Genomic DNA, 20,415 nt, shown 5'->3' on the forward strand with positions numbered 1-20,415 from the left:
AAAACAAACCGTCTTCATTGCATTCAGTAATTGCTGATTGAAATAAATTTCAAGTTTATTTTTGTCACCAAACTAAAAGTATTGTTACAACCAAGTTGAAATTTTAGACGTTTAAGATTTGCAAGAATATTCCAATCGTTACTTTATCAGGAATTGAATATGCTGTTGCATTAAGAAAACATTCATTATCTTGCGCGCACACACACACACACACACACACACACACACATATATATATATATATATATATAGAGAGAGAGAGTCTTATCTTACACCAATTCCTTGTCTGTGTGCACAAACTTGGTGACTGAAGCCCAGCACTACAACACCCATGAGGCACAGGGGTAAACATTGAACGACGCGTGCGCATTACCTGGTCGAGTAAACCGATGAGGTTACGCGTAGCTCGGACCAACCAGTCAAGAGGAGTCATTTCCAGCCGTCTGAGTTCAGCGCTTTCTGACCTCTTGTGTGTGTTTTTTATTTTTATTTTTTAGTTTATCTCATGAGCTCACGGACACAGAAATTTAGAGGAATGCCCAACCTGACGAGGTAAGTACGGTGTGCTGTTTCCCATAACAAAATAATCACCGCAAGGCGTGCAGGAAAGCCAGAACCGGGCCGTTTTGTTTGGTCGCCGTGTTGTTGGTGACCTCCTCACCGCCGCTCGGTGACGCCAAGCCGGTGAACTGTGGGGTAATGCCGGGGCGAGTTCATTCATGCTCTGTTGGATTTCCAGAGTTGCTAACGCTCAGAGAGCTTAGTAATCAATAGGAACGAAAACATTTATCAGACAGGGAGAAACGGGGGCAGGCAGGAGTCACGTCGGTATTTGCATATATTTTGTTTGCGTTTAGCCCACTTTTTGTTTTCTGTCGGAACTGGCCTGTCGGAACAAGTGAGGTCCAGGAAGGTAGTAGTAGTCTCTAATGGTTTCATAGCTTATTCACTCTAAAAACTACTTTAAATGCACCGCAGTTAAATATTACCTGCGCTCTGCTTGGACTTTGATATTGTTACTTGAAATTTATCTGAATGGTCACTCTTGCTTATGAATATTCATTTGAAATAGAAACTGCACTATTATTTTACCAAAATGTCCATACTTGTTCTATATGGGATGATTGCTGCAAACTCTGTTATTGTTTTATGATTTTTGTCTGAGAGTTAAATGTCATTTAGCCTATTTGTATTATTTTATTTTTACTTTACCTATTTACCTAACTTTCCAATCGCATTCTCAGATGTCTCATGGTCATAACATTTTTTTAAGATGTCATAATTAATAATTCCTTTCAAACTATGGTTCAAAACACTTTGAATTAAATAACCTTTTCCTTAAATATCCTGTTAATGTGATTAAGATTCATTCACTGTCTGCATTTATCTGTTTATTTTTAGCCATATAAATGAGTTTATGATGCTATTTTTGTGATAGATCATCATAGTATTAATTGTTTCCTTATTAAAGTCTTGAAGCTTGAATCTTTCATAAATTAACCAGCCTGTCAAACATCTAATACTTTACCGCCATGATAAAGTAACTACCTCTGTCTTGTGAAATAAATCATTTCATGGAGTTAAACAGTCACAGGTTGCTCAGAGTCCACAGCTGAGATTATCGTAGTCTTATACCGAGTTGGACATTATTCAGGAAAGATTTACATTCCAGAGCATTAAAAAGCTCTACATGGTTAAAGGGCCTGTATGTGCTTGTAAGAAGGTTTTACCGCTGTGGTATCATCTGCAGACATGTTTTGACTGTAAACACTGGAGAAGTCTGACGTTATTTTGTCCACAGCTTTAATGCTCAGAGAGGGAGGTGAGCAGGTGAAGATCAGCACTGACAGGCCTGGACATTTAAACTGAGAGCCTTGTTTTTCTGAATACCTTGCAGATGATTAGTTCATGTTGAAACTGCGCTTTTTCTAAGCCTTAAGCTATTTTGTTGGCACCTAAGCAATTGCATAACAAAATGGCACATTTGCACATTTTAAATCGGAAGCAGTTTTTATTATAATGCACTTCTGCCATTTTCTGTTCATCATCCCGTATGTGGTTGTACATTGTGGCCGAGGGTTTTAAATGGGTGCGTTTCCTTCCATTAGTTGCTTAATGTGTCTTTGGGCTCGTCTCATGAAAACAAACAAACAAAAAAAAAAACATTGCTGCTGTGACAACTTAGTTTTTTGTTTGGTTTGTTGACTTAGTCGCTTGCTTGTCAGCTAATATCACTCAGGTCTGTGCAATCTTGAGCACATCAGATGACACATAATGGCATCACTTCCTCTACAGTATTCAACCATAGCAGCTGCCCTTGTGTTTTTTTGCACTGGGTTTTTGTTGATTTTGTGTTCCTCTTGTTCTTCAAACTTACATAGACCGTATGGCTCATTTTTAGTTGCCGCAGTTTGTGATGATCCCAGTTGAAGCTTGAAGTAAGTTGATGATAATTGAATAAATCCTTGATGCAAGGTGATGGATTAAGCTGTCCCATGTAATAACCTTTAATCGAGTATGTGAACCAGAGACCAAAGCTGGCACTCCATTAACAGTGGCAGTCCATTGTATACCTGTCAGCTCGTGTACCACTAGCACATGGGGGGCTCATTTAATGATCTATGTTAAGTTACACTGGGCTCACAGTGTTACAGTGTAGCTGCCTCCCTGGACACTTCACCATACGACAACTAAATACCTGCCATAAAGCCAGAGGAAAGAAGTAGCTGTGTAACACTGCTGAGTCCCACAGACCTCCATTTGTCTGCATTGTTTCCAGATTTGGTTTTGCCTTCAACACATATTGGCCGCAGCAACTGATGGCTTAAACTGAGGCCATTAAACTGACTGCAGGTGTTGTTTGTGACGTGAAGTTTCTTTGGGCATAAATAGACATTGTTTGACCTTTTCATCAGCCATCTGTCTGTTTAAAAACACCTGCTGACATCCTCATTTCAGCTCATTAAACTAAATCAATAGCCGTTCTCTTCGACTGTTCCTTCTGAATATTTGCACAAGTGAGTTACCTGCAACTGTGGCTCATATTGCTCTATGTATGAGCCAAATCAATCAGAGATTGTATTTCAGTAGTTTGACTTCCCTTTCAACAGAGTTGTATAATATATCTGAATTGTCATGGCATTAACAGTGTCTGCAATATTTAGCAATCAAAACAGTTTGCTCGGGTACAATATTTGGTAGGGACCTATATTTCCTGTATTGCATATCAGTAGAAATTGCACGGACTCCAACTGTCCTTGATGCCCATAGCTGATATACATTTATAGTGGCTAAGATGTGAAAACCAAAGGAGAGTGGAAAGACGATGTTGAAAAATAACTGAGAAAATGTGTTTGTCCTCACAATTGTCAGCATAAGCATTGCAATTTAATAATCTTCTGACATTGTGCAGCACTACCTTCCAAACATGACATGCAAAGCATTAAAAAACAAAGTGTTGACAGACTTGTGTAGTTTGAACAGTGTCGTCAAACTATTATTTTGATTTTGTACATTAGTATTACGCAGTTAAACCTTAATGAGTAAAACATGGATGGATTATGCGTAGATGGATGAGATTTTTTGCTACTTCCATTCACTTCTGTGGAATTTAAGTAAGTCGTTATTCATTAGTGGGGTAAAGACCAGGAATATTAACCGTGCTGTGTGCTTTTCAATCCCTGAAAAGGGTACTGGTTTGCCATGTCTCCAAACTACTGCTTCTTAATAGCATTTCTCTTGGCACCCTCTATATCACTGGACAAATGAGTATTTAATATGCAATGAGAGGGGACTAAAGTCTGGATTCTTTCAGTCTCTACTTTCTTCTTGGGGGGGGACAATTGTGTAATGCTTTGAGATCTGAGTTTGGTTTTCTGTGTATAACATTATTCTTAATCACTGATTTATGTCTTCTCTTTACTTAAGTACATAATTGAAAAAGAAAAGTTCTTGTAGCTCAAACCTGAGTGTTACACTTAAGCTGTGTTTGAAAAGACAATAGGCCAGGGCTGTGTTACTGTAAATCATGTGATGGAGAGTCCTGTTTAACCTGTTGCAATCCAATGTGTGTGTGTCAGTGTCTGATCCTTAAGCATTTAGTGGATATCACCTGAATGAAAACATGCTGGCTTTCAGTAGCTAAGGCTGCAAATCTGGTAGGTAAATATGCCTCAGTAACTTTTCTGGGGTTAAATATTAACTACCACTGCATGTGTGTGTGCAGTTTTCCAGCCTCTTGTATTGTGGCGTTCAGTTTCTGTGAGTTGTTATGGTTTTCTCTAGCCATAATCTTTTTGCTTCATTTGTCTGATCTGTAATATTGTATAGTATTTCTTACAGTGGAGTTTTACAGAACTTATCACGGTTTTGTCACATTTAAAAAATATTGATCACATCACTATCGGCAGCTGTTTTATCACAACTAGAGCATCCTCCTCCACAATTAATCCAGTTGTTTTTTTATGGATAGTGACGCATAGAAACACCTGGATTTGTTTGGCAGGAGTGGAGGAGTTCCAGATGGAGTCTCTGTTTCATGTCCCCCCCCACCAAGCACACTCGGCATGATTTGTGGTGGATCGTGTGGCATCGGTGCGAACCTGCATTACTCCGCGGGCCCGTCACAACAATAGGCCTGTATGACTGTTTGAATGTGCCATTCTTTGCGCGGTGTGCTTCACTTGGGCCAGACAATGGCGTCATTTAGCATCCCATCTCCGTTTAGGCCTGCTGTGTCACCATGGTACCCCCTGCCATACCCCCCCGCAGTCTGCCCTGCCTTTGCACTTGTTCTGGTTATTGGGGCAGCTGTTTTCTAGACCGCCATTGTTGGCCACACCCAAGACCCAGCCTCATATTTGGAGGATTGCTGAGGCTATGTGGGCATAACTTATGGAAACATGGAATGCACTAGCAACATTTTTGCTTTGAGGTGGTTTGGACATGTTTAACACCATTAAACGAGTTTCAAGAGCTGCTATGTTTTTTTTTAAAAATGTAAAAAATGTTGCGCCTTCTTGTACAATGACAATAAAGGAATTCTAATCCTATTTGATGACAAAAATACAGAAAATTTGACTATTGTAAAGGAAACAAAAAAACATTGCCACTAACAAGATAAAAGAGTTGCATATGTATTTGATTTTTTTTTCTTTTCTTTTAAGTAAAAAGATAGCTATGCAGTTAAGGAAAAAATGAAATATATTATAATCAGTTCCTATTCCTATTTTACAAAGTAAACAGATCACAAGACGAGGCATGCCCCGATCCGGGTGGCTTACTACTCAAAACAAACTATTTTTCTCCAGGAATTCCTTCGTTTTTTTCCCTGCTGATTTAAAGGTTTTCCTTGAAATGACTCTCTAAGAAAAAAAAAAAAATCCAAAAAATGACATTCATTTAGAGAATCACAAACAAAGTGTTTTGCATTTATATAACCACTGCTTGTTTTAACAGTTTCTTTTTAAAATTATGTAATGATTTTACACAACCATTTTCACAATAAGCTATAATTAACATATCCATCTGCGGGTTAGTTTAGAAGCCCGCAGAGCAACAGCACACTGGTTGTCCTTCTTTGAGACTGTTGACTCTTGACCCTCCTGATTGTTGAGAGGTGAAAAGGCAACACACACACACAACGCCCGGCGAAGCCACTCGGTGCTGGCAGATGTTTCATTAATGTGCTTTAGCCTGACTGACTTCATAGGTCACAGTAATGGATTCTTCATGGGAAGTCCTCTACCCAGTTTTAACTTTGAAAATGCATCTTAATGCTTGTGAGCCACATCCTTAATAACACAAGAAACACATTCATAGCTGATGTTATGCTGTGTTAGACTTGATATGCTGTCATTGAGTGTTGGATGAATACAAACCTGATATCGGTGTTGATGCCAACGTTTGCATCATCCTCCGTGCTCTATAACACCTGCAGTTATTAAGTATGCAGAGTTTTAGACTCTGTCCCAGTTCCTGTTTGTGCAGCTCCACAGTTTAGCTCCCTCTCCAATGTGAAGATCCTCGATCTACTGCCTTTCCTTCTGGCTTTATATCTAGAACTGGGTGACCTATCTGATTTTATTTTGGGCAATCTGAACTTGTTGTAGCCATACCCACGAGAGTACTGGCAGTACCAGTTGTGCTACTTGCAATGCATGCAGAGAGATGGAGCCTTTCAAAATTTTTGCACAACTCTTCAACTTTTTTAATTTGGGATTTTATGTGATCGACCAGGGGTCTGCAACCTGTGGCTACAGAGCCACAAGTGGCTCTTTGGATCTTCCGCAATGGCTCTTTAAAACTTTGACGGATAAAGAAACAACTAAACTTTACAAATAGATTATAAACTAAGATGTTTTTCAGTTTCTTTTCCTGGAATAATTGCATTTAACTTCCACACATGACACTAAAAGTTCCAGTCATATTTATTTAGATCTGTCTGTCGTTATTATGCTGGAAATTGTGTGCAAAATATCAACATACCATATAAGAAAATTTAGCCATCATTTTTTTAGAAAAGTTTAATATTTTTTCAAAGCGAAACATAGGAATAAGATGATTGTTCTTTAAAAATCAGAACAAATCTCCTTTATTAGATATTGATAAAAAATCGGATAAATATGTAATAAATTAGATTTGAGTTATAATTTTTTAAAAAGGTCATGTAATATCTGCAGCTCTAAACCAGTCTTATTTAGCTGGACTGGTGGCAGAAATTACTCTGGGTTGTAAAGGTTGCAGAACCATCTGGTAGATCAACTCACAATGGTGCTTATTTGTGACAAGTTTTGAAATCAACAAAATGTGGCCTGCATTAGTATTGAGCCCCCTTTGCTCTTTTTCCAGTGGGATCATGGGAAAAAAAAAAGTCATTAAGCTCCCCTGTTTTCAATTTCCCACAAGCGATGTAGGAGGCACGGCAAACATGTGAAAGAAGAGGCTCTGGTGAAATGAGGTCAGACTTGATGGCAGCATCATGCCGTGGGATTGCACTCAAAGTCCAGACGAAGGTCCTGTTGAGAATCTGCGACAACACTGGAAACTCGAAGCTCTCCATCTCATCTAACAGGGCTATTTTTTGCTACAACTTACAGGGAGAACATCAATTATGCTGAGTTTTGTCATGCTCTTTAACAAAAAAAAAAACAAAAAAAAAACCGCAAACATTGAAATGTTTAAATTTATTTATATTTTTCTAGGTACTATAGTTTCCTTTTTAGTTAAAACCCACCTTACTTGTAATAGGTATGTAATAAAACACGAACTGATTAGGTAGACAAGTTGAGAAATGACTCACTGACTCTTCCTCGTGTCTCGTTTTGTTGTGACAAAACCAGGAAGGCGCACAGATTTTATGACCGATCTCATCCTACCACATTAAATCTCATCAGTGGCTCATGGTTTACCACAATATGGAGTGACGACTCTATTTTGGGTGCTGGTCTCTCCTCTTCTGAGGCCTGTTATTTGGACTAATTGCCTCAAGCTGTTAGTCTGTCATGTAACAGAGGATCCATTTATACTTTTGTTGTGGTTCAGCCTTAAATATTTGGATCAGTTCATTGTTTTCTGCATGTACAGTTTTATTTGTTTAATTAACTGGTCGCTTGTTTGGTAAGAGGTTTTTAGCGGTTTAGGTTGGAAAATGACTTCTCTCTTGGCAGTCGGGACGAAATGAGGTAAACCTTAGCTTATCATGACAATGAGGATCAAAATTAATCCCATTGGAGGCTCAGCTATAAGATGTGGAAAGAGTGCAGCAATGGAGGCCGTTCAAACAAAGGGCGCATGAGGGTCCTGTGTGTGCACGTGTGAGGGGGAGTCCCTTAACCAAGAGTTTGCTTTTAGAGGAAGGGAGGAGGTTTAATAGGTCTGGAGGGATTCATGTTTCACTCCATGCTCGCCTCCTGTGCCCCTTTGTCTAGGTCATATAATAGCTGGTAAGTTCTGCAGCAGAAATATTGGAAAGTTGGACTTTTCCCTGTGGGCCTGTGAGCTGCTGTCTGTCTTTTTTTTCATTTTTTTTTTTTTCAAACATTTATTGTTTTTGAAGGAAAGCTTCCAGCTGGTTGGCTGCCAGCATTTTGCTTGACGGCATATTCAGTCTGTTCAGGCTGCTACTTGAAGTTCTGGTATCTTTCAGCTCAATTACTGAAAGCTGACGCGTGTTCAACATTTCAAAGGGTCAATTATGCCACACGCAACAACACACCTTGATTATTTGCATGAAATGTTTAACAGACAGCAGATCTTTTGACAAAACGAGACGTTTCACGTTAAAATTCTACAATCACAACGTGTCTCGGGAGGTACAACATCGGAGTCGGACTCCTGGAACTTCTCGGGATGCACATTTCATCTGATCTGGAGATGAAATCTGGATCTTATTTAAATATGAGCATTAGATGAAACTCCTGTGATTACCACACAAATCTAAGTTGTCTAATTGCAAGCCTCCAGGGTGGATTTATAATCAAAACATCATGTGGGTTTTCAAATTATGCCATGCATCATTTTTCTTTTTCTTTTTTATGGTTTCCTTTGACTAGATTAGGTCTGACGCCAACACGTGCCTTCTCTGTACACAAAGCTAACTGTGTGTATCTGGCTCTGATAAGCAGATGGATATCATATTCAAAAACAGCCTGTGCCAGACCATGGCATGCTTAAAATTGTTACCGCACCCTGCAGAAAGTTGGACTCATGTTATAACTTGTAGTTCACTTATAAGAACAATGCATGGAAAAATATGTTTAGCTTATGTCCTTCTGCCTACCTTCATCTCAAATGTATTATTGATTTACATGAACTCAAGATCTTTTTTCAATAGAAGTCAATCCTGTCTTTATTGTTTTTGGCATCAAAATGTGTATAATTGGATGTTTTCGATCACTATTCTTTTCGGTTGTTTATCGCTTAGATTGACTTGTTGTCAGTATATTTGCTAGCTAATTTAATTTCCTTTAACAACCACTGATGGTAGTCATGCTTATTTTAAATGAATTAAAATAATTGGTAATTGTTTTAAAAAAAGAGGTCTTTGTTAGGCAGATTGTTGCCTGTTATAGAGTCCAAATTCATTGCTTTACTTTCAGACTCCAGTTGCTTTTTCCACTCTTCCTGAAACTGAGCATTTTCAGGTACAAAATGTTTCTCCTTATCTGTGAGTTCATGCTCCAGATGCTTTGGGTTCCTTGAACTCGGCTTTAAGCTGCTGGTAAAAGAAACCGGTTCCCACACTTCAACATATCTGTGTGATTAGCATTCCTTTGGCATAACTATTATAGGACCAATGTAGTCTGACGACAGTATCTACGTCTGGAGCATCATGTTCCTTATGAGGCGTGTTGTGAAAACGTATTTATCTGCTTATTCATTTCTTCTCTTTGCACTTATATGTATTAATAAATATTTCACATCATCTAATGAACTTTATTACCATATAAAGGTGATCTAAGTGAATACTTGGTGCTGTTGGGTTTTTTTTCCATTGTTGTGGAGGAATACTGGCCCATTGCAAAATTGCTCAATTTTAGCCACATTGGAGACTTTCTTTGGGCATCAAATGCCTGCTTAATGTCATGATACATTAACTTTAAGTCCAGACTTTACTAGGGCTGTGCCCTGTCCAAAACTTTCATCTTGTCTGTAACAGGTCAGAGCAGGACATTTTGGTTTGCTTTGGATCATTGACCACCTGCTGAATCACGAGTGAACCTGAGCTACTTGACTTTCGCCACCGAGCAGCAAAGCTTCAGAACCTAGAAAGGTTTGGAGCATGATGAGCACCAAACCCATTTTCCCAAAAGGTTTGGAGCATGATGAGCACCAAACCCATTTTCCCAAAAGGTTTGGTGCTCATCAAGATGTTTTCTGGCTAATGTGAGATAGACCTGTTGTTTGCTTTTCTTGGCGGTGGTTTTGGTTTTGGAACACGACCATAATTTGAAACAGAAGCAAATGAGCACTGCAGTCCTTTAGATCTTGTTCTGGGTTCTTCTTTGACCTCCTGACTCAGTCCTTGGAGTAATTTTGGTTGGCCGGCCACTCCTTATTTTTTCTCCATATGTTTATAATGCCTCTCACTGTGGTTTACTGGAGCCTTAGACATGGCTTTTTAACCCCTTCCAGACTAATAGATGTCAATGACTTGGTTTCTCATCTGTTCTGGATTTTTTTTTTTTTTTTCCATCCTGGGGTATGATCTGTTACTACGTTGGGCCTTTTAGCCAACTTCATGTTGTCAAACAGGTTCTGTTTAAGTGAAACGATTCTATAGATCTGGCAGCAACAAGGCTGGGGCGTTACCAATGAAATTGAAGATAATGATTTAGTTAATAAGTTGATTTATGATATAACAAGTGACATTTATTTTTCTCTTAACAGGGATGGTTGATTTGCATTGCTTTTTCTCTAAATTAGTGAAATCCACATTTTGTATTTACTCTGGATACTTCTGATATTAATATTTATTTGCTTTGAAAATAAAAAAGACAAGAAAAGTGTACTTCTACAGCAATACAACCCACTTTAAAATGTTTTGAGAGGTCCATCTCAATCTTATGCAACCCTACAAATAGCCATTTGAAAAAGACAATGTTCTATCAAACTGTACATTGAGCATTTAGAATGTAATACATATATAATATATTGCAGCATACAGCTGCTTTGAGCACAGAGTTGTTTGTTTCTAACGTTTGCGTTTTGCAGCTGATTGCTGAGACGCCGCAGGGCAGAAGCTGCCAGGTTAATCCTGTTAAACACCAGGTGTCCTTGTTAAACTCCCGCAAACATCCTTTTTTTTTTTTTTTCTTCTGTGCATGTTTTGGTTTAAGTTTTGCTTTGCAATGCTCAGTGTTAGCAAAGTGTTTCATCTTCTGTTTCCGTGTTGTTTCTTTGTTCTGCTGAGATTATGACCACAGATAAGCAGCTTGTATTCCAGACACCTTGCGATACACTTTATGACAGCTTTGTTTCACACAGGACTTTGCTTCTGCCATAAATCCAGCTGGCCAAGAGCCAGTTTCACATCTGTGTTGGCTGAGTAAGATGAGGCCAGATGAGGCCTCAGACCCCGTTCACTTAGATCTAGTCTGGTGGATGAACTCTCTGATCACCTTTATGTGTCAGTAGCTAATAGCCAAACAGCACTTTGAAGCTGTCTTCACCCTCAGAGCAGACTGAGCACTGATTGGATTATATTGGATTAACACGACTCTATTTGATTTTGTTTGTGTGTATGTATCCTAGCTCCTCTCTAGTACTTGCTTCATGCTTCTCTATTTGTGAAAACCCTAACCACCAGTTTCTCACTGCTGGCCTACATCTGGACAGATCAGCAAGTTAATCTCTCTGCCTTTTAACCCCCAAACTCTGTCAATCTGCCATAAGCAGTTTCTCTGCAGCTGCTTAATGTTGTCATATTTTTCCGCCACAGCCTTCAATTTGTTTTACCAAGCCCTTTAGTCCAGAATATACCAGACTTGTTTGAAAAGTAGATATATTTATAGTTGCGTAGTTAAATGTCCTTATGTTGGTAATAGATGGAGAAGCTCTGAATCAGTTCTTGAGATTCCTTTGGTGATACAGTTGTTTTCTGATCCAGAAATGACTACTTTTACTTCAACATTTAGTGTTGTTTTCTGTTTTTTTGTTGCATAAGCACATGTTAACAAATCAGTTTCTCGCAGCCTCAGGGTCAAAGTGTTTTTTTTTTCTGGATTTTACATTGTACACCAGAACAAAGTAACATATTTGAAAAGTGTGGTGTGCACTTGTCTTCATCTCTCCTGAATTAATGCTTTATTGAACCACTACTGTCTCGTGATATGGCTCCAGGTCTTTTTGGGGTATGTTTCTACAGTATTTTCACATCTACAGACTGGAATATTTACCCAATCCTCTCTGCTAAACAGCTCAAGTCAAACTAAAAGGAGAACATCAGTGATCATTATGTTCAAGCCATGCCAGAGATTTTTTTTAATTTTTTTATTGTATTTAGGCCTAGATTTCTCCTAGACCATCCTACCACAAAACATGCTTTGATCAAAACCACCTCCATTGTAGCTCTGGCTCTGAATGTTCATTGTTAGCCAACCAACATCCAAGTCTCAAGTCTTTTGCCTCTATGAAAAGGTTTTCTTCCAGGACTGTCCTTTATCTACTTCAATCAAAATTCCCACCAACTCTGACCAGATTATCTGTCCCTGCTGAAGAAGAAACATCCCCGCAGCATATTAATGCTACCACCATACCTTACAGTGGTAAAGGTGTGTTCAGGGTTAGTCTCTTGCCACTAATACTGTTTTGCTTGTAGGCCAATAAACTGATTTTTCATGATTCTGCCAAATGCATCTACTAATGCATAAACGTCTATTTATTTACTGTCAGTTTATTGTAAATGTACTTTACTGCAATAGGTTTGACTGTAACCTTTACAGTAAAATTAACCAGCTCAATAATGGCTATCAGGATCGTAGCATCTGAAGCTTTGGCTTGTTTCAGTGCCCAAATTGGATCAAATAGATCTTCAGTTATGCAGATTCTTACTTAATATTTAATAAAAAGTCACATCCCAATACCAATAACAGTATTGGAACTACTTTTGGACTCAAGGTCCACTTCTACCTCTTCACAGTACTCATCTTTTTTGCATTAAGGCATTACATAAATGCTATGTTAAACACAGTGCTCGGTGAGATAAGTGACAGTGTAATTGTAGACACTTCAGTTATGACGTATAAATTGAAAACACTCCTCCCTGCCTTTAACAGAATTCCCTTAACATAACTTGCCTTGTTGGCTGCATCCACTTAGAAACATATTTTCTTGCTTGGTTGTTTTCTTTCACACCCCAGCTCTCTCTCTCTCTCTTTCCGAATTTCTGACCCATAAAGTGCTATTATCAGATATTGGACTACCTTTTCTTGTTTACACTTGCTTGGCTGCACTTGAGCAGATGCAGAGAGTTGTGTGGGCCTTCAGGGATGGACCTGATTCAGAGAGTAATTACAAGCTTTCTGAAGGGTGGGTAAAGACCAGAGGGACCCTCGCCAATCCTGGCATTTAATTTGTCAATGATGGGGTCTCCTTCAAGGGAAGGGCTGCGTGGTTGGAATTTATAGATACAGCCCCACCCATACATAAACGTGTGGATACTGTGCAGTGCCATCGCCTTTTGCAATATCCTCCCCCTTCATTTCAGTTTGAGGCACTTTATTTAGATTTTTGGGGGGGAAGTTAATCACCAGCTAGATCACAATAAATATATTTTGTGGTGCTAGTTTTTAATTTTCTTTTTTTATTTATGTTAATTTGTATTCTTTGCTTTAAATTCCAGCAAATTTGCATTAAATTATCATAATTTACAAAATCAAAGTTGGCACTTTTAATGGACTTTTAATGCAACTTTTAGAGCAACTTTGCATTAAAAGTGTCCTTATTTACCGAATGACACTTCATGACAACAGTTATAAACATTCATAAAGACTCCTTCATGTTCATGACAGGCGTTATGTCATGTTTATGACAGTGTGATGTCAGTCTTATGCACACCCCTTCAAATAAAGTGTTACCCTACTTTCTACTACTATTTACTTTCTAATTAATTGTGAGAAAGTACTTTTCTAAAAGCAATATAATCTGATTGTGTCTCTCTTCTCGCCTTATTAGAAATGGTTTAGCTTGTCTTTAATCACTACCAGGAATTTTAAGTAAAGAACTTTTTCTTACTTCCGTTTCGGTCCTATTATGCCTCAAGCTGGAGGTTGTCATGCATTTTGTCAATCAAGCTTGACGACTACATCTCCAGCTTGTAAAAGATCACAAACGATCTGCAACTCTCTTTTAAAAACTGTGTGATGGGGAAAAATATCCAGGAGTGTTGAGGTTTGACATTTTATCCAGGATAAAACCAAAGATATCAGCTAGTTTGTTCAGATATGCTCCTGTTGTTTCAACTTCAAATTAATACAGCACACAAATGTAGGACAACATTAGTAGCCGTGGAAGCTGTCAGCACCCTCAGTTTGCGCCCATCTGCTGGTGTACCAGGTGAGCAGGAGGTCAGCAAAACATGAGTGGTGGCTCTTTACTGACAGAGGAGAAACGTCCCACCAGAACAGAAGTCCTCCATGGGAACAGGTCCTGTCTGTTATTCCAGCTGCATGCCATTCTTTTCAGAGGCAGCTGTCCAGGACTGTGCAGCTTCCACTGTTATCCATTCATGACTGCACCGGCTCGGCTTGCCAATGATGTCTGTTATACCAGCGCAGCAGAGATAAACTGTTTCACACGGGCTCGGCTACATGGATCAAAGCTACCAGCTTAAACAGGAAAATTTGCCGCGTTTCTTTTTTTTTTTTTTTTTTTTTTTCAGCAGGTGCAAAATTGTACCAGCCAACTTCAATGCGTGACTTGGAAATGCTTCAGACGTCTTGAAGATGAAGGCAATGCCATAAGCAGGCATCTCCAAGTGGTGGGGAAATGCAGCTGCTGTAAGATTTTGAACTTTGAGCAACCTGGAAACGTGGAAAGTGACATTAATAAGTAATTCAGATCATATCTTCTAATATCAGAATTTTTGATCCATTTTTCTCTTTAGTTGTATTTATTTGTCTTGTAGTTCACAACACTTTCATTCCATGTCCAAAGCTGAAAAAGTGTGAAAGTCGCAGAAGAATGATGTTGCATCTGGAGCACGAAACTTGGGCATTGATTCGTAAATGTGGCTGTAAATGAATAAATTTGGTAAATGGCTGTTTTTGACCATGTCAAATTGAAAAATGTCAAATTCTGGTAGATTTCACATAGGCGTCAGCGTTCCCTTTTCTCCCAATAACTATGTTACCAGAATACTTACATCAGTGAAGTATGGAGTTGTTGTTTAAAACAAAGTAGCGGTGAAAGGAAACATCTCACTGTTCAACATATAATCAGTCTTGTTTTGTTCTTGATGATTTATCAGCACTGCAATAATGTAGCTGCCATAACATTATTTACTTCAACTACCACAACAACATGTTGTTTCTCCTTTAAATTAAAAAAAAAAAAAAAAAATCAAACTATTGCTTTTCCTGTGGTGGCTGGAATTGTAACTCATTTGACACAGATCCTAACCAAAAACTGCCACTGTTGCAGCTTATTGTGGACAAATGTGCAGGAAAATCATTTGAAGGGGTAGGAAAAAAAAAGTTTTTTTTATGTCTTTGTTTCAAACAATTGCCAGTCTCTCTCTGTGACTGGATTCCATGTTGCAGTTTCCATAAGCTAGGCTCTGAAAGCTCTTTTTTGTATCGAAAATGTGTTTTTATTAAAGTTGCAAAAATAGACTGATGGTAATTTATTAGTGATACGGTATCCCGTTTTGAGTCATGTTGTAGCATATGTGTTCTGTAGCAATGCTTGATCCATCTTTTAATATAAAAAAAATAGGTGACTGAATGATGGATGACATAACTTTTGCCAACAGCTGGCAGGAGGCATTTATGGCCTGAATCAGATAGACAACGGCTGTTCTTTTATGAGGACATGTCTGCTTGTCTTTCTCTTACTGCATGAGAAAAGTAAGTAATAATTAGTGCTGATGAGTTAGCTAAAGGTCTTGCTTTGGAAAAGATACATGAAGGAATGACCAACTTGTTACAGTGGAAATACAGTTTTTTGCAGTTTCCGCTGGATTTTTCTTAGTCAGCAATTAGCTGAAATGTGTGTGCTGTAAATCAAGTGGGAGTGTCAGGATAAGATTAAAAAAAAAAAAACACCTCTGATTATTTTCGCTGTCACAAAATGTGTTGCATTTTGGCGATCATGTGGATTTTATGTACAAAAAATCTATTGTTGGGACCAGAAGGATGTCAAGGTAGAGAATAGTAGCAGCTTTTCTTTATTATTGCGCTCCTTTTCTTCCTCAGCCTTTCATCGCTGCTTGTGCGTTTCCAGTTCGTACCCACATTTGCTCTGCAGGTTTTACACCTTAGTCTTGTTCTCATCTCGCAGCTTTCCAAACAAGACTTCACTGAACAAGCTACCCAAAGCCCCGTCTAAAGGTGGGGGAGGGAGGTAGCGAGCTGGGCGGCGGCCACTTCTCGGCTGCATCCTATTAGAACTGGGAGTGTTGAAAAGGGGTGTGGCTTGAAGCCAGTAACATCTGTGCCTGTCCCCTTTGCCCCCAAAGCATTCTGCAGAGAAAGGGAGTGGAGAAGGAGGCTGGGGAGGGAGAAGATCTCCTAAGAAGTTCTCGCTGGCCAGCTGGCTGTTTTTGCTAGATCTCAAATCGTTGCCGTCTTTTATGGCAGGTTTATCCTATTTGCCCCCTAGTTGACAGAGAAAACCATCCCCCATCTATTTAGGATTTTCATTTCGATTGATTTTTTTTTTTTATTTATTGTTTTACATATATATATATTTTATATATATATATATATATTACTTTTTGGCAGCTTCTTGAAGAGCGCTTATTACCGATGACTTTGAACCTGCGTGGATTACACACCTTGTGCAAGGAAATGCTCTTCTGTGTGCTGCGTACAAGTTTTATTTATGTCAGCCCTGCAGAGAGCTGGATGCTGCAGTGAGCTCAGGATATAAAGGGAATGCCCAGAGCACACCAGAGGCAAACTCTCTCCAGGACGGGGTAAGACGAGCCCTATAAATCTGTCTCTTATACTCTATAATCAAATGAATGCAAGGAAACGGACAGCCGGAGCAGAAGCCGGCTATCTGCTGACTGGAATGTGTGCGCGGACTGCATGTGACCAGCAGATAGTTACAGGCTATCAGTCTGTGAGTGTTCCTAAGAGGAGTTGTGGCTGCTGGTTTGATTTATCTCCCACCCCCCCACCCCGGCCACCACCAGAGCGTCAGCTGGATTCCTCTTACCGATACGTAGGTGATTGTGTCATGTCTGTCTAATTGAGAGGTGCTGGTGCTGGGAGCGGTGTTGCCGTAGTAACCGGAGAGAAGGGGGGGGAGGATGACACGGCACTCCTGCGAGGGCCCCGGGCGCTTTTCTCGGTGGGAGAGTTGTGCCATGCACGCAGGGAATGCCCCGTAATGACAAGGCTGCTCTGGCGATGGGGTGAGGTGGTGGTAGAAGTATGTGCACTCATGTACCGGCGGCTGCCTCCCACCAGCTTTCTCTCCCATTATCAGCATCAAGTGAGTGTCAAAGAGAGGGAGGATGGCATACTTTTTTTTTTTCCATGACTGGGGACGGGCGGGGTGGAAAAAATCAGGTCAATGAGAGAGAGAGAGAGAAAGTCACCTTGAGCGGAGACAGGTCCACTCGTCCTCCCCTCTCATTTCCAGCTCCTGCCCACACTTCTCCGGTTCTGCTCCCAGGAGGCTGCGTGTACTCCACATCACACGCATCACAAAGGGACTGACGGCCAGCCTTTGTGATTCAGTGGGATTGTGCGGTGCCTCAGAGTGATGAAGCAGGATTTTTTACCCTGTAATCCTTAATGGTGCTGTTACTTGTTTTTGTCTGCTGAATTAGAGGGGCAATCCTATTTTCTTCCTCTATAAGCATCCAGAAGAGATTAAAAAGGAGGGTAATGTGCATTGGAAAGGGGCTTACATTAAATCACCCACCCAGCTTGCACCGGTCCCCCACTGCTCCGGTTACCATAGCAACTGAGGAAGAGGCAGGGATTTTTTTTTTTTTAAGCTCATCCTGCCTCTCGGGGTATCGTAGGAAATATTGCAATGCTCCTCCTGCTCTTTTATTGACGATCTGTCGGGTTGCATATTTTATTAATGAGGAATAGATTTGTCTGTAATGTTTGACTGTGCACAGCTGTGCACACAGTAGTGTTTACTGTTCCCTCCGCAGAAAGAGATTGAGATGTTAGCTGTTGTTGGTTTACTTATCTCAGTCTTTCAAAGTCTGTAATCTATACGCAGGCTCATCAACTGTTTGTTCTGATCTTTCATCAAGTTTTCCTCTTTCCTTTCATTCGCGTCTGCTTCACGATGAAGCCAGTCATTTCTATTGATGACAGAAGCACACATTTTCCAGATAATAATATATTACAAAGTTCTCTTAATGCTGGTCGTTTAGGAGATATATTACACTGTACTACCCACATTTATTGGCACCATAAATTGCGGGAAAAGCCTTCAAATTGATCCATCTGTTATTCCAGCTTCATATCTGGAACATTTAGAAAAGTTCAACCCTTAATTTGATGATTGTTTTTAGCTGAATTTCAGTTACCACCAAGCTCTTCATATAAAATAAATATGCCAGAAACATTTCTAATTTATGCTGTAAAACTTAGCCATTTTTATGAACTTCCTGCTTCCCTAAAGTAGGAAGTTTGGCACCTTTGAGAGGTCACCAAATCTGCATAGCAATTACCAAAGTTGTCTACATGCTATTTGTCAGAACAACACAAAGGTAAATATGTGGAGCTTACTAAACTCTACCGAGTAAGTAAAGTGTACCGTTGAAACCAAAAGTGAATATTTGGAAAAAGCACAATCACGGCCACTATAAAGTACACTAGATGATCTGTGTTACTGTGAGCCATTTATTGTTCCAAGAGCTCATAAATGTTGTTGAAGTCCATGGCATCTGGACTCTTTGAAACACCAGGACATCTTAAATAAAAATCTGGTGCCATCTACCAGAAAACTGAAAATACATTGGCAGTGGATCTGTATTGGTGCTCAACATTGTCCTACTTTTAAGTTATCTTGTGAGCATCTTTATAAATTGTTATTTCCCTTGATTGTCTAAAACAACCCCCTAATAGTAGCATCCAGATAAGAAAGTGAAGAACTCTGTTTCAACTATTTTCTTTTTTTACTCCAAATGAAACCTCCACTTGAAGGTCTGACTTCTGGAAGAATGCCAACATGGGTGGGGGGCTTTGGATCATCGCTCTGCACAACTGGTTTGGCAACCCTGTCTGTGAAAAAAACAGCAGCCTTTTAACCTGCATTTTAATCTCTGTCCTCCCTACATTTTACACTGGCTTGGCTTTTTTTAAACACAGATTTTTGTCCATTAGGCTACGTTTATCGGAAGTAACAAATGACATGTTTTTATGTAGATTTTATTTATAATGTGAATGGGGAAGCTACCATTTTAATACTTCTCCTTATGGATAAAAAGTTCAGTAGACTCAGATGTTCTGCATTTCAAAGGCAGCAAATATGTCCTTTGTTGATGAACTAATGCTGCTTTCTGCTATAGGTAAAACATGTCAATAGTTCTGATTGTGAAAGTTTGTTGCTTCAGCAATCATTTGTGACATAAATCTTCTGGAGCTGGTTAGCTTGCTTCTCAGTCTTCATCTCCCACCTCTTCCTTTTTAGAGATGACGTTTTGCCTCTGCCTGCTGGAAACAGGCTTGTTTGCAGCAGATCTCATCCAACCTGTGATCATGTTTCCGTGCGCTGAGGAGATGTGTAAAGATCATGAGGTTTCTGCAATGAGGAAAGATGGAGTAAAAATTGGATTACCCTTATGTAAGAGGGCTAATAGAATTTACTATTTTTGAAACGGCAGACTTGTCTTTTTAATGGAGACAGAGTGCAAAAATCATATTCATCTCAAATTCAGACTTTAATCTGTTATATTGAGTCTCATGATTGTCTTGGCAGCATTTGTTATTCCCTCTGACAAAGTTGTACAGAAACTTATTTTATGGTGCAGAATACTGCGACCTTACGGTTAGTTTGGGCTCAGACTAACTTTGTAACACTTCAAAGTCCCGAATAAGTAGAACTTTTCTAACCCTCCACCATGTCGTCAAAATGTATCCCTTGTTAGAAGAAATGCTTCCTTTGTCTGCTCCTGTGCTCGTATCCCCCTTCTTCACTCATGCTGCATCCCTGTATGTTAATCCTGTAATCTGAGATCCCTGCCAGCTCCCTCAGCCATGTGACATTAATGCTCCAGAGGCTATACCACAGCCACATTTCAACAAACAATCGTGTAATTCAAATGCACAGTAGCACCTTGCTGCCGGAGGCAAACTGCGCCACTGTTGATCGGACAATCCTGCCAACTCGGCTGTCACAGAGATGCGATTGATTTTAATCTGATAACTTTCCAGGGTCTGAACCATGTGATGGTTCAGAGTGTCCAGATCTGCCTTTGTTCACACATTGTGTTCTCTGCGCACCATTAACTAATTGGCGGAATACATAATTGCATGTGAACCAGGTGTGCTGAACAAACAGGCAACATGTGGAATTAAAAGCACCATATTTTTTATTTATTGTAGGGACATCGGTTTGCTTTTCATGTATAAAATGCACGGAGCACTTTGAGGGTTTGAAATGTACATTTGGTAGTTAAGGGCAGCTATATTCAATGTCTATTGTTGTTTTTCTGCTTTGGTGATATGTCCATAAAATGTATATGATTCATCAGAGCTCAGGTTAATAACCGAGGCTCCA

At 39.6% G+C, this 20,415-nt stretch overlaps 1 protein-coding gene across 3 annotated transcripts in view; it reads left to right on the forward strand.

The window, feature by feature from the left end:
• Positions 1–393: 393 nt before the first annotated feature.
• Positions 394–20,415, forward strand: part of daam1b (dishevelled associated activator of morphogenesis 1b) — a 48,674-nt gene continuing 28,652 nt past the window's right edge. For 2 of the 3 annotated variants that reach the window (XM_016671893.1, XM_016671894.1), the window contains exon 1: positions 16,184–16,636. The gene's annotated coding sequence lies outside the window, so the exon portion shown is untranslated. Of the gene's footprint in view, positions 553–16,183; positions 16,637–20,415 lie in introns of those variants that run through there. The other variant, XM_007552880.2, reaches the window with a different exon arrangement.

This window comes from Poecilia formosa, unplaced genomic scaffold (assembly GCF_000485575.1).
Source record: "Poecilia formosa unplaced genomic scaffold, Poecilia_formosa-5.1.2 Scaffold53, whole genome shotgun sequence".
In the NCBI taxonomy this organism is placed as follows: domain Eukaryota; kingdom Metazoa; phylum Chordata; class Actinopteri; order Cyprinodontiformes; family Poeciliidae; genus Poecilia; species Poecilia formosa.